Here is a 24,061-nt window from a genome sequence, read left to right as displayed (position 1 = left end):
ACTCTGTCATAAACCATTTTTCCTTGTTGATTTGTTCATAGAAGTTGTAGCTGGCGTACAAGTTGCCGGTGACACTCCTGGCGCCGTTGGCGGCGCCGCTGGTTCTGGTCCTGCTCCTGCTAGTGCTGATTCTCCCCTTATTGGGGTTACAAAGGAGCAGGAAGCCGTATTGCGCGCCGAACTGGCGGCGTCGAGACCTCCCTCGCCTCCTCCTACGCGCAGCCCTCTCCGCGAGGCTGGTTTGGAGCCCCCCAGGTCGCAGGAGAAGAGGCCTATTCAAGAAGATGAGGAGGATGAGGGGGCTCAAGCTGAGGACTCCTTGGGAGACCGCGCCAGTCCTGCGATGCCACAAGTCTTCGCAGCGCATACTTCTGGTGGGGCTGGCGCTGACTTTTCTGCTTCATCCCCGCAGGTATGTTTTAATTTGTTGCTCCGCTGCGCGTACCTCCATATAAGTATGTTTATGACTTAGAACATTTCTTGTGTTTTGTAGGAAGGTGACCACGTTTATCGCCCGAGATGGAATATTAATGAAGACAGTTCCTTCCAATCCATGGGCGTATGCGAGGACTTCTGGGCTCATGCCGTGCCTCCTACTGAAAGGAGGTATCAGGAGGAGCGCACCCGCGCTGACTTGCTCAACGATCACATTTTCGCTGGGTCAGCTTTCTTTGCTGCCTCCCAAGAGCTTCATCGCGATTATATTAAAGTACGCGATGCTCTTGTGGCAGCCCAGCAAGAGGCTAAGGTGGCTGCCTGGAACCTTTCTGATGCTCGCGCACGAGCTGAGAAACTCCAGGCGGAGCTCAGCGAAAACCGAGCAAGTGCCAACACCGCCTATATTAAGCGCGGGCATGAGCTCCAAGCTGCGCGGGAGAAGCAGCTGGTGGCGGAGGCCGAAGTTGCCAAGTACGCGAGTAGAGTGCGTGTCTTGGAACAGCAGGCTGAGGCGCGTGACCAAGCTATCGTCCAGAGTATCACTGAGAAATCATCACTGGAGAGCGAGGTTGCGCGCCTGAAGAGGGAGTTGGCGGCCGCGCAGGCCGATAGAGATGAGGCCTTGGCGACGGCGGCGTCCAGCCAGGAAGCACTTGGTGCTGCGCAGGCGGAGAAAGAAAAAATTTTGGCGGCAGCAGCGTCTGATAAGGAGGAGCTAAAAAAGACTAAAGAAACTGTTGAGTTATTAAACTCCCAGGTTCCTGTCCTCGAGACGTCTGTTGCTGGCCTCGCGCAGGATCGCCAATGGCTGGTGTCACAGGGCATGACTCGCTGCGCTTTGGCGATGAAATATTCCGCCGAGTTTCAGGCCCTTGTGATGGACTGCAATGCCGCCGCGCGCTTGGTGGGCCGAGCTGAAGGGTTTACGGATGGGTATGAATATGGCATGCTGAAGAAGAACCCATCCGAGTACCCTTACAAGAGCGACGCGGCCTGCGCGGACATGGCCGCGGTGGGGGAAAAGTATATGAATACTCCCATCCCCATCCTTATGCAGGTACCTTGACCTTAATGAGTTTTACTTGACTAATTTTTCCAAGTGTTTTGTACTCAATACTTTTCTAATGATTTGCAGATAGCTGCGCTTGCTGACCAGCCCGACCTCGGCGCGCTAAAGAAGTTGCTCGATGAATGCGAGAGGGCTGGTAGCGATGATGGTGGCGCAGGGGATATTGCCCCTGCCAGCGGCTCTGGCGCTGCGAAAGAACCTGCTCCTGACACCGTCGTGATAGAAGACTCCAATGAGGAGGAAGAACTTGACTATGGTCAGTTCGGAGATGAGGAGCAGGCCGCGCCAGATGCTGCGGGAGATGATGAGGGTGATGAAGTGGCTGACGTCGACGTGGAGACTTGAGAAGCCCTTCATGATATTTCATAATTTTTTTTTTTTTATACTTGTAATTTGTAACTCATCATACTTGTAAATTTCAATGCTATGGAATGAAACTTGTTTTCTCTTTTTTACATCTTGCGCATTTCCAATCATCTCTTCATGTTTGCTTGTATAGATATAAGATATGCTTGCACGTTAAAATAAGAACAAGGTTGTAAGGAAATTATTCACTTAACCATAGTCCTATTTTGTAAGTGGTTTCGCAGTATCTTGTTTATGTTGACATGCGCGATAACTTTTCACAATTCCTTTTTCGCGCGTCTTTGTCGCGCGGTTTTTATATGGAAGTATGAGTTTTAGCCATTACATGTCAGCATGTGTTACTCAAATACCCACTATGATTCCGAGCGCGACCTCGACCTGAGACCTTAACAACTATGATATGGCATGTACTTTGCCTTAGTTGTGTTTAAGGATTTTTATGATCAGGCTGCGCGGGATGTAAGATGGATGTTTGTGAGTGTTTTGAGCTAAGGCTCTTTGTTTTGGGCTAAGGCCCTGACTTTTTTAGAGTTAAGACTCATTAACGTGTTTGAGCTAAGGCTCGTAGGTTTGGGCTAAGGCCCTGACGTTTTAGAGTTAAGACTCATTAACGCGTTTGAGCTAAGGCTCGCGCATGTATGTTTTACTTCGTTTTATTTTGTTTTGAAGTCAATATAGTGTTGTCATATTGCTCCAAATTAATAAAGGAAGTGTGAAACATGTATGCTTTGGTAATAGAACAAATATTGAAAGATTGTGCGAATCATCATTCATGATGGCTTAAAAGCCTTGATTACATATTTGAATTTTTACATGAAGCATTTTCTAAGCTGTGCCGCATTCCACGCGCGCGGTATCTTTTTTCCATTCAAATCTTTTAAAGTGTACGCGCCTTTCCCCAAATCTTCTGAAATTTGATAAGGTCCCTCCCAATTGGGAGACATTTTTCCTGGGGGTATCGCGCGGCTAGCTTCATTGTTTCGAAGGACAAAATCATTTTTCTTGAAGTGGCATTCTTTAACGCGCTGATTATAATATTTTTCCAGCTTTTTCTTGTATTTGGCTTCATTGATGATAGCCGCTTCTCTGCGCCCTTCAAGCAAGTTGAGGTCCAATCTTCTTTCGCGCTCGTTATCAGTCTTGCTCATCATGAGTACCCTATGGGATGGGCATCCAATTTCTGCTGGGATCATAGCCTCTGTCCCATAGGTTAGGCTGAACGGGGATTCGCCATTGCTAGTTTTGCTTAATGTCCTGTGCGCCCACAGGACATTAGGTAACTCTTCGACCCAAGAATGGGATTCTCCCTCCAATCTTTTCTTCAGCCCATTTAACAAACTTTGATTCGCGCGCTCCACTTGGCCATTCCCTTGAGGGTGGTAGACCGAAGTGAAGATTTGGTTGATGTGCAATTCTTTGAGCCAGCTGGATATCTTCCTGTCAGTGAATTGTTTGCCATTGTCGCTCACAATTTCCATAGGAAGGCCAAAACGGCAAATGATGTGGCTCCAGATAAATTGCTTCATCGCCTCAGCTGTGATTTTTGCTAGTGGCTTGGCCTCAACCCATTTCGTGAAATAGTCTATCGCCACTACCAAAAATTTCACTCGCCCTTGCGCTTGCGGCAGGGGCCCCACAATATCAATGGCCCATTTGTGGAAAGGCCATGCGGAGGTCACTGGAATCAAGTTGTTCTTTGGACGCATGGTGTTTGGCGCGTAGCTCTGACATGTCTTGCATTTTTGGATTTCTTTTAGCGCATCCAAGTACATGCCTGGCCAATAGTAGCCTGAGCTCATTGCCTTGGCAACCACCATGCGCGGACCAGCGTGTATTCCACAGATTCCTTCATGAATCTCCCTAATCACATAGCTTGCTTCTTCAGCATCCAGGCATTTCATGAGCGGTCCAAGATAAGAGCGCCGATATACTGTACCATCAAGTAGTTCATAGTTCTGCGCCTTGTGTCTTATCTTTCTCGCCTGTGCGCGATCGTCCGGTAACTTCCCCTCCTTCAGGAATTACATTATTGGAGTTATCCAGGATGAAGGGGTTGTATGAATTACAAGAACAGATTGCGTTTGCACTGACGGGTTGCTCATCACTTCCACCCTGACATCTTTGCCAAAGTGATCAAAATTAGTTGAAACCATCTTACTCAACGCGTCAGCAGACTTATTTTCGCTGCGCGAGATGTGTATGATTCTGAGGAAGTCAAACTGCTCGACGAGCTTTTTTGCCTGCTCTAGATATAGAGGCATTGTGTTCTCCTTGGCGTCATATAGGCCGTTGACCTGAGCAGCTACCAAGTAAGAATCAACATGTGCCTCTAGCCTTTTAACTCCAAACTTGCGCGCAATGCGCAGTCCAGCCAGCAGGGCTTCATACTCAGCCTCATTGTTGGTACTCTTGAAGTCCAACCTAATAGCATAAGTATATTCATGATTATCAGGGTCCACCAGTTTGAGGCCTGCGCCGGACCCTTCGCTGTTGGAGGCTCCATCAGTGAATAGCCTCCAAACATCTTCTTCATCATTTGCTCGCGGAGGGTCTACCTCGCGCTGAGCTTCTTCAATCTTTCCCTCTGGGATTTCCGTGATGAAATCCGCTAAAACTTGACCCTTTATTGCTGGACGGGGCTTATAGGTGATCGTGTGTTCACCTAATTCCAGCGCCCACTTTGTCAGCCTTCCGGATAGCGCAGGACGTCGCAAGACTTGCTGGATGTTGTAACCAGTCAGAACTTCAATAGGATGACCATTGAAGTATCTATGGAGCTTGCGCGACGCGTGTGTTAATGACAAAACTAACTTTTCCATGATGGAATAGCGCGTCTCAGGGTCTGTGAGCACCCGACTCACATAGTATATTGGCGTTTGGATCCCCTTGCGATCCACCAATAATACTGCGCCGATGGCGCGATCTCCAGCTGACAAGTACAATGTAAGGGTTTCGCCAGGAAGTGGAGCTGTGAGCGCGGGCAGCTTTATGAGACATTCTTTTATCTCAGTGAAAGCTTGCTCAGCCTCAGGCGTCCACTTGAATTGGCTCTTCTTCAAGCAGTTCCTCAAAGTGTTAACGAATGGAGTAGATTTGCTGGCGTGGTTCGCTAGGAACCTGTTGATTGACACCAGTCTACCATTCAGCTTCTGAACCTCTTTCATGGTGGATGGTGAAGGCATGTCAAGGATGGCTTCCACCTTTTCAGGGTTCACCTTGAAACCATCCTTAGTGACCATTACACCAAGAAATTTCCCCTCTTCCGCGCCAAAAGTACATTTGCTCGGGTTGAGCTTCATGTTAACTTCCGTTAGGCGCTGAAGAGTTTCCTCGATGTCTTTGAGCATTTGTCTCTCCTCCCTGCTCTTGATCACCAAATCATCAACGTAGACTTCTAGATTTCTTCCGATTTGTTCACTGAAAACCGAATCCATAAGTCTCTGATAGGTTGCGCCTGCATTCTTTAAACCAAAGGGCATTTTTGTGTAACAAAAAACACCCTTGTCGGTTCTGAAGGCAGTCTTGTCTTCGTCCTGTGGTGCCATTTGAATCTGGTGATAGCCTTTGTAGGCATCCAGGAAACATTTGAGCTTGAATGGCGCCACGGAGTCCACCTTTGCGTCGATGTTTGGGAGGGGGTAACAGTCTTTCGGACATGCTTTGTTGAGGTCCTTGAAGTCAATGCACATCCTCCATGACCCGTTGCTTTTCTTTACCATCACAGGATTGGCTACCCACGTCTGGTATCGGATCGGGCGGATGATGTTTGCGCGCAACAGGTCCTCCACTTGCTCATTCATGGCCTTCGCCTTTTCATCCCCCATGATTCTCTTTTTCTGAGCAATTGGCTCTACCGACTTGAACGTGTTAAGAGAATGTTGCGCCAAGTCTCGCGGGACCCCCGTCATATCGGAGTGTTGCCACGCGAAAACCGACGTGTATTTTGTGAGCAACCTTTTCATTCTCAATCTCGTTTCGTCTGAAATGGTAGCGCCAATTGTGACCGTTTGCTCGGGGAATTTTGGGTTTAAAATCCACTTCTCTGGCGCATTGTCCGCCATTGGAAGTTTCATTCTCCCTTCCCGCGGCGTACTTGTCACTGCGCACAAATGATCGCGGTAAACAAATGTTACGCCTGTTGGTGTAGGGAACCCCAATGCGCCGTGCGCTGGCGACGGTACAGCATTAAATTGGGCAATCGTTCCCCTACCCAGGATCATATTGTGGCATGACGTGGTGGGCAAGACCAAGAAGTTGACAACTTCTGCTCGCTTGTGCTCATCATCCCCCATAGTTAGTTCAAACTGATTCTGGCCTAGGGGATGGATGATTTCATTTGAAACACCACAGATTGGTGCGTTCACAATTTCGAGCCGCGCTTGGTCTGCCGGGTCTAACTTTCTGAAACATTGCTCATACATAATGTCAGATTCGCTTCCAGTGTCCACCAGGACTTTTGACACTTCGTAATGAGCAATGTGTGTGGTAATGACGAGAGGACTGCTTATCGAAGGGCCTCCCCTGATTCTTGGGAAGATGACTTGCTGCTCGCAGCCAATCCCCGTGGATTTGCGCGCTTCTCTTTTTTGACGTCTGCCCTTGTCGTCCCCTCTCAGCCACACAGATTCTTTTGTATTTCTTACTGGCAGAGGCTCCTTCCGGTTGCTCGTCTTCTATTCTTTGGTTTTTCACCAAGTGAGCCAGCCTGCCTGATTTTACATCCTTCTCGATTGCATCCTTTAAATGATGGCATGCGTCGGTGTTGTGGCCCGGGGACCTGTGAAATTCACAATATTTGCCACTGTTTTGCGGTCCCTTGTAGTGTAGCTGCTTGGGGGGCTTGAATTGGACATTCTCAGTACTTAACACCTGTGAAGGTGTTTTAGTGAGGGGTGTCCATATTCTTGGCAGAGGTCTGCTAGGATCTCTGCCGCCCTCCCTCTTGTCACCCTCCCCGCGATTACGAACTTCTTTTTGGGGCTGGGGTGAGCTTGGTAGCGCTTGTTTTTCCGCGGAAGAAAAACTTGTTGGCTGCAACCTGGACCATACAGAGTTCTGTTTGGCCCTCTTCTCTTTGCTGCGCGGTGATTCAGCCTGATGCGCTCTTTCTCTTGCCCTATCTTGGGCAATCTGTTTCTCATTTCTCGCGAAAACTCGCGATGCCTCCATTAACTTGGCCCACGTGGTGGGCATACCATCTTTGCTTACGAGAGCCCGGCGGAGTTGATCACTGCGCGCGCCTTGTATAAAGGCTACGCGCAGGAGCTGCTCAGTTATACCCCCGATTGCCAGGGATTCATGATTGAAACGAGTGATGTAATCTTCAATCGTTTCATCATTCCTGCGTATGCAGTGCATGATGTCATCAGGATCGCGCGTGTGCCTGCGCTGCTGTACGAAGTGGGCTTGGAACATTTCTAATAGTTCCTCGAACCCATCAATTTGCCCTGTCGGCAAGCTCTCGAACCATACCCGCGCTGCGCCCGTGAGGCAGCGAGCAAACATATGACACCATGTTGGCATCGTCCAGCTCTCTAGGTTTCCCGTGTTATAGAAACCTTGCAAAAAGTCATCTGGATCTGTTGTGCCATCATATTTGCCCAGACCACTTGGCATCTTGGTCTTGTGCTGGATGGGAGCCTGCGCGACGCGCGCAGTAAACTTTGAGTGTTTTACCAGGATGGCTGGTCTGTAGGGCGTGGTTACGTCCACTTGCCCTCTGACCGGTGGGCTGTACGGCATGTGCAGATCCAGATCTGCTCTGGCTCCAGGCGCCATGTTCACAGGCGCGCGGAGCTGTGAGCCTCCTGCATGAGTATCCCGTGTCTTCCTCATGCTATGCACTTCTTCATCACTGAACTCAGTGTGTGCAGTGTGAACAGAATGTCCTTTTTCCGGCGCGCGCGGCCTTTTTGTAGTCTGCTTATCAAAAGCTTGCCTTTGTGTTTGGTCGGCTAGCTTCTTCTGCTTGACCATTTCATTGTACTTTTCCATCAGACGCCGCTGCTCGTTTATGAGCCATTCATTTGGATCATTTGTTTCTTCTTCTGGACCCATTGGTCCTTTCAGTTTCGCGCCGGCCATATTTTGTAACGTGAGATCGTCTGGAGGAGTTTCAGTCTGGCCGTGAGGGGTTGTGACGAAGGGACGGTTGCTGGTGGTACGCGTAGAATCACGCGGAACCCTCAGAACCTGCTGTCCGTCGTTAACACCCTCACGTTCAATATCCTCCAGAGCTTGATCAACGTTACGAACTCCAGAAACCATGGTGATTGATTTTTTTTTTTATAGATCTGAAGAGATCTGATTGCCGTTTGTAACAGTGGATGGCGCCAATGAAGAAACGTGGATCTACTCACTGGTAGCAGATCTACTTTCCTCGGGTGTGATTATGCTATTTCACCGATGGTTCTTCTGGATCTGTGTTCTTCCACCTACAAAATGAACAGCGCCGTTACTTACCCCTCAGAAAGGGACAGAGGGGTCCTCTTTGGGGTAACCCTCCGGCGTGAGAATCAGTATATTGTGGAGAAGATGATAATGTGTGTAAGGGAATCTCCAGAGTATTGCTGAATAGCTGAATACCTTCTGATTATGAGACTGTGTTTGTATGTAACTGACTGTGAGTGAATGTGATTCAATATGATTGAATGTGATATCACTGCTTGTAACTGTCAATGATTGAGTATCAATGTGTCATCAAAGTGGAGTTGATGCTGTATTTATAGTGCTAGGGTTACCACCGGTTGGGCTCAACCTCGTTGGCTTCCTCCAATCGCACTGCGCCACGTGTCCTCTGGGACACCTGGCGCTTTCTCGTTGGTTGTAATCACGTGGCAACACATGTGTCATGCTGAGTTGTCGACCTTTCATTTGGCAGCTGTCAACATCAGCATATTCTTACTCCTTAAAAAGATGCCTTCTGGAAGGTTGTCTGACGTGCACAATCAAGGTTGCCCTAATCCTGATTTGGATAAGGACGAGGTTGATTATGCGCACGTGTGATATGCGCCCATCCTGAGGATGCGCGAGGTCTTCTCTTTATTCTCACGCGCAGATATTTCATGCGCAGATGTGATATGCACGAGCATGTGATATGCGCCGCGCGCTGATGCGCTGCGCGCATATGTGATGCGCGAGCATGTGTGCCTGGGCAGATGTGATATGCACGAGCATGTGATATGCGCCGCGCGCTGATGCGCCGCGCGCATATGTGATGCGCGAGCATATGTGTGCCTGGGCATATGATGCCTGAGCATGTTTTGTATGCGCCATGCGCATAGGTTTTGGCTTTGTGCCTTCATAATGTCTTTATCTTGTGGGTTGACCCGCCTTGCTCGGTGTTGAGGCGGGTACATACCTCTTCAGTTTACAAGTCAGTGCATGATCATATATGCTGCTACATACATATCATTAATAATGGAGGTCAGATCTAGAACATGTGAAAAATTCATGTTTTGGTGTTGACAGGGACACCGTCGCATAGACTAATTACAATGCTACAAAGTGTCGCTGCTAGCCTGTCATCGACACTTCCTCTGCCTATATATACCTGTGTATAGTATACGTGCTCGGTTTGGTCATTTTGATTGGCTTTTTGAACCTGTTTGTTAGGGATGTTGTTCGATCGATTCCCCTTTTGTAATAGAATAGCAGGGACTAAACCGATTGTATCTTTGGCTTTGAATATCTAAATCGAATCATGTTTGTTGATTGAGTTTGTTTTAGGTTTTTCACATTTCATCTTCATTTTCTCGCTTTTGGATCTTATTTATCTAAACAATTGATATTGCAATGGTTTAAACTGATTTGCAATCAAGCTTGCATTAGATCATGAGATAAGCGGACGCACAGTCAGAGACTCAGAGGTTAACTAGTTTTACGTTAATCGTGTTCTTAGAACTTCAATTATTTCTAGTTCAATTATTTTATTTATTGAATCGGTCCATAAAACGTCATGAACTAGTTAGATTATGCACGCTTTATCCTAAACTTTTTTTATTCGTTTTGTAAAGTCAAAGGTGGTAAATAGGGAAGGTGTGCAATACTATTACTATATTACTATTCTAATTTATTTTATACAAATATATTATTAGTCAAGGTTACAAGATAAATGTTACTATATACAAAGGAAACCATACATAAAGGTGAAAATCACACCGGAAAATGTACATATTGATATTAAAATCAATGCGCATATCGAAACTTAATTAAATAATATCAGTCTTTATACACTGTGACATCTTAGTGCCGTAATATGAGTTGGCTTAACCATTTTATATATGTGAAATAAACGTCACCGTGCTGGCCGGTCAATAGTTTTATATCCTAGCTTGTGTTTGAATATAAGAGATATGACATACGACCGGAATATATATGAAATCACAAAGGCGACCGAAGATGAGTGTGATTAATACTTCATAAAGCGGACTGTTAACGAAAAGAAAGAGAAGTTAGACCACATATGACATTTATCATGTTTTCTGAAGCAATTAGAGTCCTCTCCTCTAAGTTAGACCACATGAAGAAATTACTCAAATGGGACATTACTTGTACACTTCAACTCGTCGCATTATACTTGTCTTTCAAACTCATGTTATACCCTAACTCGAATAACCTCGTAAAAGTTCAAATTGTTTGGAGTTCTTAGAAAAAACCGATCCGAAAAAACCGAAAAATCCAAACCAAAAAAACCAAACCGAAACAAAAACCGATGGTTTGGTTTTATGTTTTTGTAACAACCGAACTAACGGCTTGATTTTGGTTTTGCACGTAATAAAAACCGTAAAAACCGAACCGAACCGAATTCCTGAATTTTTATTTTTTGTTTTAAGTAATTTATAATAATTTAATAAATATGTAACTCAAATATTTTTGGTCAAATGTATATTAGTGTATTAGTTAACAATTAACAAAAGTATTTATACATATATTCATTATTTTCGGCCAACTTCTTTTTCGGCCTAAATTTTCAAGCTCAAATGGCAAAAACCGAAGAAACCAAAACCAAACCGAAACCAAAACGAAAACCGGAAACCCGACACTGAGAAAACCGAAAGCGAACGGTTTCAGAAAATCCAAAAACTGAAGTTTTGGTTTTAGCTCAAAACCGCACCGAACCATACCACGCACACCGTTAGAAGTCCTACCTTAGTAATTAAGGCCTATTTTTGAATAGTTTTTGTTATTTGTTATATACCTTTCAAAATATCTGAGTTAGGTCCTTATTTTAATCTCATTACTTGGCCTACATAATTGACTTGTTGATGATTATTAATTAAGCACAAATGTCTCCATCTTATGAGTTGTTAGAGATCAATTTCTAATGGTATCACCAATAAATGATTCTATGACACCTTCTCCCCTGCTGGAAATTAGTAACAAATTAACCATTTTTCTATTCCTAGATAAGCTGCTTAAAACTTACAAAATGTATTCGTGAAATAAAAAAAAAAGGATTCTCGCATCAATGGTTTAGTAGTGAATGGTATTTCGAGTTTTGGACAATGGAGCTAGATTTGGTTAAAGAGGAACTTATGATGCATCCCAAAACAAAGTTTTTGAACCTTGTATGATTGGGCCGAAATTGATAAATAAAGACTTCAACTAGTTATCTTTGGAAGAGGGGGAAACATTAACTACGTCGTTTACATGTGAAGAAATTAAAAGTGCACTAAAGCTCATGGCCTCGATGGTACGCTTTAATTTTAGTTGATTTGTTGAAAGTTTTGGTACAAAACACAACCAATTACAAAGGAAAATTATAATAATTGAATTGAAGCCATTTCTGCCACTCCAGAAAAAAAACACATTCTTTGCCAGATCAAAATATTATATTTATATTGATCACCATAGCTTAAAATCAAGGAACTCGCGCTCGTTAAGATTTTTTCGGGTATGAGCCCAAGTTATGCCTGTTAAGTTTATGCCATTTTGTTTGTTTCTCTCTTTTCAAGTGGCGCAAATGAGAGTTTCTCAACTCCTGGATTAACTTCTCATCAAAATTTACGCAATTGAAAACACGGTCGCCTAAAATATCAAATGCATGTTGTGCAGTATTCAAATCAAACGGATATGATTTGTTGGGATCTTGAAAATGTGGATTCTTTCATAGTAAAGGAACTGGGCTACGAATTTCTTGATCGGAACTTATGGTGTATAGTGTTCAATTGTGATAAACTAATTAAACTTCTTTGTTGTGTTTCATTTCCCTGGGCAACACATTAACAGGTTTTAGAAATTAGTGTCTTATATATTCATAGTTCAAATGAATACTTATAAAATAACATGTTGAAATTTATTGAATATATTATAAATTAATATTAATACTCTTGTGCAATTAATGAGCCAGTGCGTGTATGCATTATATATTTAAACTTGTTTTAAGAAGCAGATCCCAAAGTGCTACCAACGAATAGAATGTGTTTAACATGTTCTTTTTGATGCTCTTCACATTAATTTATTTGAAATATTAGTGTGTATTTTTATATGCATTTATATTTAACCGGTTATTAACCAGGATTAAGGGATCTCTAATGCTACATAAAATGTTTAGGTCGAGAAGAATTCTAATCTTGACCTCAAGCTTTTATGTAACATTAGAGGTCGCTACTAGAAAACAGGTTATCATTAGCAACAGAAATTTAGCGTGAACCACATAAAAATCCCAAAATATTTTATAAATACCCATGAGACTTTCAACAGCGAATATTTGCCAGCAAAACAGTTCGATGTTAATTACGGGCGGATTATCAAGGGGCAACCACGTCAATGACACGATTCCGGATACCGTTTTGAAGATATATAATCTTTGGGATGAGGTTGATTCAGGCTTTTTAGGCATTTGTTAGTGGATACGTCAGTCCCTAAAAGCTTATGTTTTACATTATATTCAGCAATGATCATCACTCTTATCCAAGATTGACATATTCTTCAAGTCATTAAGATCAGCCAAATCAGTATCTTCTCTAACACTCATAATCTTCCTTCACCGATCCAAACCTAAGACAATCCTGTAGAGATTGTATGTATTTGATAAAGCAAGCAATTAGGACATAATCTAGTGAAATATGTCTTAGGTATTTCAAGCTAAAATCCATTTTGCTTGCCAAATTCTAACGAGATGCAAGTTATATTAACTGAAAATGTTTCTGCTTAAGAAGTGAGAGGAGAGGAAATTGAAGGCCAGAAAAATCCTTTTCCATCGTGGCATGTTACTTCATCTTTTGATTCTTTGGCTTTATTTAAATTGCAATATATAAAATGACCTTAGAACCACGTATAGCACAAATCATATTGTTACAAAGAATATACCAACACTTTACTAAGAGATGAATATTGAAAGGAATTACCTCTAACCTTTGAGGAAGCTAGGAGTTTATCCTAGTGATCATTAATATTTCGGTTAATAATTGTGAATTAATGATGGTTAAAGAATATAACCATCAGTGATACTAAAAAGGTAAAAAGATATTGAATATGTATAATATATAGCCAGCCCGACCGGACGGATATAACAATCTGTGGCCCGCTCAAACCGGCCCAAAGTTCTCATACATGTTGGTTTAAGATAGTGCTTTATTATAATAAAAAAAATAATAGAAAAATCTTACTGTTTTTAAAGCTTGTACATTTAGTGCTTTCATGAGTTGCAACTTTTCATTATTTATGACCAAGTGAATTACCCTCACAAGTCACAACCCAAGTTTGATAATTGTTGTAAATATAATCTGATCAATAGCATATACATAGTTAGTATGATGCTAATCCAAGTGTTGAACAATTAATTTAAAATTTGAACAAGAGCTTGTGGTTTGGTCTAGTTTGATCTAAACTTGAAGCGGATAAAAGTTGAACCTAAATTACATATTTAGATAAAATAAATCTGTGTTTCCTTAACTTTATCAACACTTTTGGAATCAACACTTGATCTTGGTTAGAATTTTTGCTGACTTCTTATGTGACGTAAATTAAACTTTTTGGGGGGTAACTGGTAAGACTAGTTATCATTTTAGAGACTAACCAAAAGATTTATAAACAATTCATGACTGATCGCCCTTATCACTTAACTTGTTATGTTATTCCAAACCTTCGAATCAGATTAAAGATGTAATCATAGTACTACAAGTGTGGGTTCCAAGCAAATATGTAATCATAGTACTACAAGAATTTTACCCTATAGTAAGGACTTCTATAGTGAGGACCGAAGTCCTCGCTATTAGTTAACTTGTAGCGACAACATGTTCTCACTATAGAGGTTTGGTAACAATTTGTTTGTCAAGCTCTATAGTGAGTAGGCCTGTAAACGAACCGAACGTTCGGTGAACATTCGTGAACCGTTCGGCGGAAAGTTCGTTTATTTAATAAACGAACGAACTTGAACAAAAAACTTGTGTTCGTTTAATTAAACGAACGAACATGAACACATGTTCCGTTCGTTCATTTATGTTCATGAACGTTTGTTTATTTATGTTCATTTTTGTCTGTTCATATATGTTCGTATATGTATTAATAAAAAATAATTAAATATTATCTAGATAGGTCATCTGCTTAAAGGTTTTATATTTGTTAATTTGTGTTCATTTAGGTGATTTTATTTAAGTTCGTATATGTTTGTTTGTGTTCATTTACATTTGTTCATGTATGTTCGTTTATCTTTGTTCAGTTATGTTCGTTTAGATTTTAAACAAACGAACACAAATGTCTCTTTTTAAATAAACGAACATGAGCATAAATATTTGTTCAATTAAGTGTCTGGGTTCTTTTGAAGTTAAATGAAATAACACGAACATGCCATTTTTCGTGTTCATTCGATTCGTTTACAGGCTTTCATTATTCACATTGATGAATACATTAGTCTCAATCTCTAGGCTTTTCCGATTTTATTTGTGTTCGTTTGTGTTCGTGAACCGTTCATGAACACATTAATTTCGTTAATGAACGAACACAAACATAAAATCTCGTTCGGTAAGTGTTCGTGAACACATTTTTTTCTTAACGAACGAACATGAACAAGGCCTTGTTCGTGTTCATTTACAGCCCTAATAGGAGGACATGTTGTCGCTATAGGTAAACTAATTCGTATTTTCATTTTCTTTAAAAAAAAATGATTTTTAAATAAGAACTTGTAAAAAGAATATTCACTTATAGTGAGGACACGCTGTCGCTATAGGTAAATTACTTTTTATTTTGATTTTCATAAAAATAATGATTTATAAATAAAAAACTTAAAAAAGACGATTCACGTATAGTGAGGACATGTTGTCACTATGGGTTAATTAATTTTTATTTAAATTTTCATCATAATAGAAATTTATAAGTAAAAAAAAACTTAAAGGGACGATTAAATTATCGTGAGGACATATTTGCGTTGTAGGTAAACTAATATTTATTTTGATTTACATTAAAATACTTATATTATAAATTAAAAAAATTAAAAGGGACAATTCACTTATAGTGAGGACACGGTGTCACTATAGGTATACTAATTTTTATTTTAACTCTCTTTAAAAATCTAATTTATAAAAAGTAACCATTCACTTATAGTGAGGACATGTTGTCACTTTAGATTGTACTTAATCTTTTAATTTGAGATGAGTTGGTTTGTAGTTTTTTTTATAATGTTCAACAGGTTCAGTTTTGTTTTATTGCTGGGCTTTTGTGACTCAAAAACTAGGATCATTAAAAATTAAAAAAATTAAATTAAAAAAGCAAACCCTATAGCGGGGACAAGTTGTTGCTATAGGTCTATCACACGTCGTCGCTATATAACTTCCTCATTCATTTAATCGTTATTATTTATATTTTTTGTCTTATACTTACTCCACTTATAGTGACGACATGTCCCTATATGTAAAACATAAATATTTTTTTGGATTAATTTGAATATATTATAAAAAATGATTTTATTTACTTTTTAATTATTTTTTTTGTCAAAAAGTTTCGTGACAACATGTCCTCACTATATGTCCATCTTTAACGATGACACTTGTAGTGAGGACTCTATGGTCCTATTGCGACGAGCCTATAGTGACAACTATGATAGTGACAAAATATCCTTGCTATAGGTGAGAAACGACCTATAGTGAGGATACGTCCTCGATACAAACCTGAATTTTGTCCTTGCTATAAGCTTTTATTCTTGTAGTGAGTCAAGAACAGAGAAAATCGACATAACAAAAAATCACTTTAGTTTAGAGGGCAAGGAATCATATGGAATGGATATGCTACTTATATAGTGGTATATCCAATTTCATTGACCTCCTTCATGATATCAGAGGCACGCATTAGCATCTTGTTGACGTTGACATTCTTTTTTTCCAAAAAAGGATATGACTAGGAATAATATTATTGAATGGGAAATATTGCCATTAACATTATTGTCTACTTAAGAACAATATGCATTAAAAGTTAAAACGAAAGAAACCGTGTATTCTAAATGAAAAGGCTACGTATCCCAATTCCCAAATTAATCGTGCTAGCTTATTGTAACCCTAGTTCGTTAATTAGCGATGTCACAGTGACATACACTTCTCTTTTTATTCACGCACATATAATCACTGTCTTGTTTTAACTTTTATATCGTTTTCATATTGTCCCTAAGATAAATTTAACAATAAGCTAGCGTGGAATATAAACTCGAATTGGGACTTGATTCGGGTGAACCAAACCAGGAGAAGCTTGACCCATTCATTGAATTATTGTGAAAGATCCTGAATTTTAGCCAGTGGTTAAGTTATGAAGTAGTTGAGAATGAATTGCATCTTCCAAATCACGTAAATTAGATCACTACCCAAGTAATATCTGATTTCTCATATTGTAATAATCTACTTTCCAAGGTTGAATTTAACATTCCCATTCATGAATACCTAGCTAAGCTTCGTCCTTCCTCTAAGTGTACCTTCTCTGGACATTCGTAAATTAAACGAACCAACAAGTGATATACACATGATCCAAGAGCCAACAATATGCTATTTGGTCCTAAGTTAATGAGTGGTATTCAAGTTACCGTATAGTAAAGAAGGAACTAGGGAGCGAGATTAATTTATCAAATATGATATTTGGTGCCTAACTTGTTGAACCAAAAAGCAATAGTAGTACTTCATTTTTGTAGTACTTGTTGGAAGTAATTTCGGACTCCAAATCGCAAGTCAGTGAACTTGAGGACCATTGTTGACAAGTAGGTCATAGTTGGTTATGCTTTCTTAATTACAATATGTTTCCTAATTGTATTTGTAATTAAAATAAGTAATATCTTAGCTAGCAAGTTAGGTTAGTCAATATAAACCAAGTCATGGTTAAACATTATAGAATATGTGTGATATGTAACTGAGTTAGGGTTCATCTAGAGACACACACCAGATGTAACCGAGTTAGGGTTCATCTGAATGCAAGCAAGTTACGATTCATCAAGAGTCAAACCGAGTTAGGGTTTGAAAGATTGTAATCAATTTTTTGAGTTATATTTTCTTATTTATATAAACGAGAGTTATTCGTTAATTCGTGTTTTGTTATCAATCCGGGACTTGAGTACTTATAATTATTTTATGACTCCGTTTTAAATATGCTTGCTAGCCTGTTTATAAGACATTTAAAAAGATCGGTAGTTAGAACTAAGCTAGAAAAACCACGATGAGCACAGATGCCACAAATTAGTTCTAAATTCTCACACAGAAGGATTAGTGTTAAACATCGTAAACTATCGAGTGTTTTGTTATCTGCCATTATTGTCCACATTATTCTACACCCAATCTTCAAGACTTGTAAATCCTTGGTCAGGAAAATCTCTTTCTTGGGAGAAATTGTGTTTACATTCTTAGCTCAACTTCTCAACTTATGATGTAAGACCACTAAAGTCGAGGAAGTATAGTAATTTCCGCGGAACTTTACTTGACATATCCATGCTAGATTTATCATGTTAGTCACAAATCACAATGAAGTTCTACATGATATTATCATTTACTCAAAAGAAGCATATTGAAATTAAATAATCAATGGATAAACATTTGCTAAGTGTATACAAAATGAAAAACTTGACTAGAACATTGAGATCAATGCATGATTAAGCATGATAGTAACTTGGAGGTTCCAGATATTCAGATGCCAAAATAATAACTATTGCTGAAAATATATGAAATGATCTACAAAATTATGCACAAATCATATAGCTTAGTAGATTCCATAGACTATGCTACTAGCCACTAGAAAGTTGAAAATATGTACACATGTTTGAATTGGAGAGTTGCAGAATTGCAGGGCAATTCTCCTTTGGCAGAATGAGCTCTAACTAAATCACTTAAGTGAATGCACTCGTTTTCTGCCGAAGGAGAACTGCGCTGTTATTCTTCTCGCCTTACGCTTGCTGCTTCCTCTATTTTCCTTGCATATGTTGTATTGGTGTCTGGTATGCTTTTTATCATGCATGTAATAGTATATCTCAAGAACATTCCGCGGAAAAAAGTTGGTTTATTCTAGGCATGATGCCTTTTAGATTTTGTTTCAGGTCTAATGTATAGTTGTGACCAGATGCTCCCATTTTATATATTCTCTCTTGATTTATTGAAGTTCTGATTCGATTTTCATGTAACCGTTATATTATCCAATCTCCATCTAATTAACCTTCATTACTCACTGGTGGATTATAAACACATTCTCCCCACATCAGTGCATGATCATTTAAATATTTAATATGATCGATTTCCTTCCATAGCAAGGAGGGGTGGATCAAACATAACAAGATTGACAAAAGAAAAAAAAAGGTCAAACAAAGAATAAATAAAATATTTTTGAAAATAAATCGTAAAATGGGATAGAATAAACAAAAAATTTGATAAAATATGAAAAAAGAATAATAAAAATAGAGGCAACAAACATTCGAAAAATTGTACTAAAAAGAAAGAATTATTGTGCTTCTGGACGCTCTAATAGAAGTTTAGCATTTTCTGAAAATTAAAAAAAAAACCTTAGTGTAATAATAATAATAATGATAATACGGTTTAACCTTAGTGTAAACGACCGTTAGAGTCCTTTCCAGTTTCCAATGTGGTGTAGTGATAGGAAGTCTGAGTTTTTTTAATGAAGACCCAGGTTCAACCCCTATACAGATAATACTTTGTGGTGGGCATGAGTGTCTCAATGAAGAAAGAATGGGAACTTTGTGATATCTGGTTCGAGTCTGAGGGCGTCCGGGTTTCACCAACAGTGAGCATTAGGGAGGATGGGTTTTTCCCATAACTAGAGATAATTTGGAGGAGCCTATAGACTTCGCACGACTGGGTTGAACTAGCTGACGATGATCTTTTGCCATTGGGTCACTATTGTCATGGGGTCACCCCGTACAAAATACATAGACAATTCTTTATTTGTTGTTCGTTAAAAAAAACAGGTAAATGAACGATGAATATTATAATGAAAAATTCAATTAAAGATAGAACGGCAATAACCATCAGTACTTAATTAGCTTAGACGTAACAAAACCATTTATAAATTTATTATCATACATGTGCAATTAAAAAATGCGTTAAATGTTTATGAAAGCCATGTATCTTTCATCATGGTTGATTTACTTATGATACAAGACAAGACAAATGAATTATTGATTATTATTATTATAGGGGATATATATATATATATATATATATATATATATATATATATATATATATATAGGGTAAGGTTAAAATGAAAACCCACTTGAATTGTGAAAACCCGCGAAAACCCTATGTAACATCGTTTTTTTTTGTTACATGTAATATATGTTGTAACATTTAATACAAAACATCGAAACATCAAAAAAAATGTTTTGCTCTTTTTTAACATTTTTTTTACTAATTTTTATATATGTTTTCAGGAGAGAGAAAAAATTTATATTTATATTTATATTTTTTATTCACTTTAATTGTGGACCACAAGATTTAAACATTAATTAAAAACATGTGGTTGAGAATGAGTTTCTAGAGTTTTCACAACTCAAGTGGTTTTCATTTTATACTTAGCTTATATATATATATATATATATATATATATATAGATAGATAGATAGATAAAAGATATAATACAATAATCTCTTATCGTACATTACGTACGCGACACCCTCACACCGTTGATTTCAAAAAACACGCGATGGCAATATTGTAAATTCTTTTAATTCGTTTTCATCCCAATTAACCGTTACGATCATTCAACCATCGTCACAGACTCCATTGCAGTCTTCATTTCAGATGAACTAAAAAATTTGAAAATTGATTTCAACTGATGGAAGTCTAAATACGTTCCAGATTTGTTCATATGATAAAATCAATGATTAAATCGATGGTCAATTGATGATTTCTTGATGATTACGAGATTATATGAAGTGATTTCAGCGTTCAATTTCATTTCACATATAGTTAATTTCATATTTGAGCTTCTGAACGTTTAAAGGTTTGTGTAGAACGTTTAATTTCATATATGAGCTCTGATTAAGGTTTTGAACTTCTAAATAGAACTTCTAAAAATTTTTGTTCTGAACTTCTAAACAGAACTTCTAAACCTTTTTGTTCTGAATTTCTAAACTTGAACGTTTAAAGGTGTTCGTTTTTGGTCAAAACGTTTAACTTGAACGCTTAAAGGTGTTCGTTTTTGGTCAGAACGTTTAAAGGTGTTTGTTTTTGGTCAGAACGTTTAACTTGAACGTTTAAAGGTGTTTATTTTTTGTCAGAACGTTTAACTTGAACGTTTAAAGGTGTTTGTTTTTTGTCAGAACGTATTACCTAAACGCATTAGTTTAAGAGAATTAATTGAGGAGAATTGAATGTATTACTTGAACTTATTACTTGAACGTATTAGTTTAACAGTATTAATTGAGGGTAATTGAACGTATTACTTGAAAGTATTAGTTGAACGTATTACTTGAAAGTATTAGTTGAATGTACTAGTTTAAGAGTATTAATTGAGGGTAATTGAACGTGTTACTTGAACGTACTACTTGAAAGTATTAGTTGAATGTATTACTTGAATGTATTAGTTGAATGTACTAGTTTAAGAGTATTAATTGAGGGTAATTGAACGTATTAATTGAAAGTATTAGTTGAATGTATTACTTGAATGTATTAGTTGAATGGCAACTTTTCAATTGAAGTTGGCTAATAAAGAACTGCGGGTTCAATTGATTTGTTACACTAGGAATATTTTTGCCGATCGTAATTTTAATTTGAACGTTTAAAGGTGTTCGTTTTGGTCATAACGTTTAACTTGAACGTTTAAATGTGTTTTGGTCAGAACATTTTAGTGTCTTCAGTTTTGTTCAGAACGTTTAAACGTGATATTTTTAACCGTAATCAGAGCTCAATTGAGTATAGTATTCTGCAATTTCATTATCGATTGATGAATCTAAATCCTTCTACACATCAATTTGATTGATTAAATCATCATTTTTTTTTTATCAATTTTGAAGATTCTTGATGTTCAACGACGTTTCATTTTGATTTTGGTTTTTGACTTTAGAGATTTCATACTTTAAGCTCTGATTAGAGTTTAGAAATCTCTAAAGTCATCAGTCTATCTCATCCAATTTCTAAACCCTAATCAGAGCTTAAAGTATGAAATCTTTAAAGTCAAAAACCAAAATCAAAATTCTGAACTCGTCATAAATAAACATCCAGAATCTTCAAAATTGATCAAAAAATGGTGATTAATCAATCAAATTGATGTGTAGAAGGATTTAGATTCATCAATCGATTATGAAATTGCAGAATACTATACTCAATTGAACTCTGATTACGGTTCAAAATATCACGTTTAAACGTTCTAAACAAAACTGAAGACACTAAAACGTTCTGACCAAAACACATTTAAACGTTTAAGTTAAACGTTCTGAACAAAACGAACACCTTTAAACGTTCAATTAAAATTACGATCGGCAAAAATATTCTGAGTGTAACAAATCAATTGAATGTTCAGTTCTTTATTAGCCATCTCATATTTGGTAGGTCATAATGTATGGAGAAGTTACAATTAATTTGTTTTAATATTTTTTAAAAATTTAGTCAAATCAACCTATATTGAATTCTTGTTTTTTTTATTTTATCAAATTCAATTTTGTTGATTTATCAATATTATTTTTTATTATAGTAATTTGAATTTCATACCTTTATCCAGTTAATAGTTCTTAAATTCAATAGCGCTGATAAGTTTACACCAGTAAAAAATGAACATACACATGAATAAAATTACAAATACACAATTCGAAATAACACCTATATAGTACATATACGAACCTAAACAATACTAATGAACCAACACATAATAAAAATTACACATACACCATTGGAAATACCACATACACAGTAAATATATGAACCTACACAGTACATAAATGAACATACACACGATAAAAATTACATATAGACGATTCGAAATACCATATGCACAGTGCATATACATACTATAGGGTTGTTCACGAGTCGAGCCCGAGTCGAGCCAGGGTGTTTTCGAGCTCGGGCTCGAAATTAAATGGGGTAACTTAGTTAGGTTCTAGCTTGATTTTGAAGTTAAACGAGCTTAAGATCGAGCCAATGAGCCGAGCCATGACTCGATCCGAGCCAGAGTCGATTTTGGCTCGGTTACAAAAATGATCTAAATCAGCTCAGGACGTTTAAAATAAACTTTTTATAGATAGTTTTAATCGAGCTTATTTCGAGCGAGCCACAAGCCCGAGCTTCGAGCTTTTTGAACAGCCCTACCTACACAGCACATAAATGAACCTACACGATAAAAATTATATATACACAATTTGAAATACCATATACACAGTACATATACGAACCTATACAGTACATAAATTAACCTACACTGTACAAAATAACCTTTGTTATTACATTAAACTATATCTAATAAATAACGGATAATGTTAATAACCTGTACTTGTAAAAGTTTCACATACACATTCGTAATACCACTTAAATAGCACATATATAAACCCTACACAGTACAAAATAAATTATATTTTTTATGTTTCACATTAAACTACATATAATAAATAACAAATCATGTTAATAGCCTACAATTGTAAAATTTTCATATACGCATTCGTGATTCCGCCTACACAATACATGACTATTCATGTTTATGTAATACATAAATTTGTGTAGGCAATATATAATATTTAACGCATTTGAAGAAATATAATTGAAGATATTATGGTATTTGATTAAAGTTATATTTGTTTAACATTAGTTTGATTAATAACATCAATTCAAAAATAACAATTAAACAATTAGTTAGTAATAATAACAAATAAATGCTATTAGTGACTTAAGTTTCACTATGAAAAGTCTAAAAAACAAATACCAAACTACCCTTTTTCATTAAAATTTTGTTAGATTAATATCTTCATAATTACAAGTTTGCCACAACTTTTCTAACCCATTGATTACACATAATCAATGGTCCAGATTGATTTTTCGCACTTCTCGCTGTAACTTAACTTCTCGCAAGATCTCTCTCTCTCTCTCTCTCTCTATATATATATATATATATATATATATATATAAATTATCACATTATAATTTTCATAAATTAATTTTCTCTCTCTCTCTCTCTCTCTCTCTATATATATATATATATATATATATAGGGGATGGTTCAGAAGAGAAATGAGATTACTGTGAGAAATGAATATGAACCACTAGTTTTATTAGGTTTTAAATGCTTAAAGATAAATGAGGAAAATATTAATGTATGCTCTCTCTTCAATTAATATAACTAATAAATATAATAGTTATTTATTTAATTAATATAACTAATCAAATTATTATAATTTCATTCATTTTTATAACTTATGTTTTCTCTCTTGAATTTTTATCCTACACAAGTATAATTGCTATAACTAATCAAATTATTTTTTCTTACTTGAATTTTTATCCTACGCAAGAAATTTTTGAAACTTGATGTGATGGTTTATAGACATTTGACGTTGTTGATGCTCTAGCATGTGTCTGATCACGAATTTTAATATTACATAATGCTCTATATATTGTATTCCAGTTTTTAAAAAACGAAACTCTTATAGTACTATAAAGTGGTCGCTTTTCTTAATATATACAAGACATCGTGCTCGACTACTTGGAAAAAATAAGAAAAAACAAAAAAATGTAAAAAGAATAGTCTTACCAATAATTGATGCTCAGAAGTTTAAGAAAACAAAGCACG

This window comes from Bidens hawaiensis, unplaced genomic scaffold (genome assembly GCF_021521415.1).
Source record: "Bidens hawaiensis isolate Kalapana, Puna unplaced genomic scaffold, B.hawaiensis_p1.1 tig00020416_1, whole genome shotgun sequence".
In the NCBI taxonomy this organism is placed as follows: domain Eukaryota; kingdom Viridiplantae; phylum Streptophyta; class Magnoliopsida; order Asterales; family Asteraceae; genus Bidens; species Bidens hawaiensis.
Note: the sequence above shows the minus strand (reverse complement) of the source record.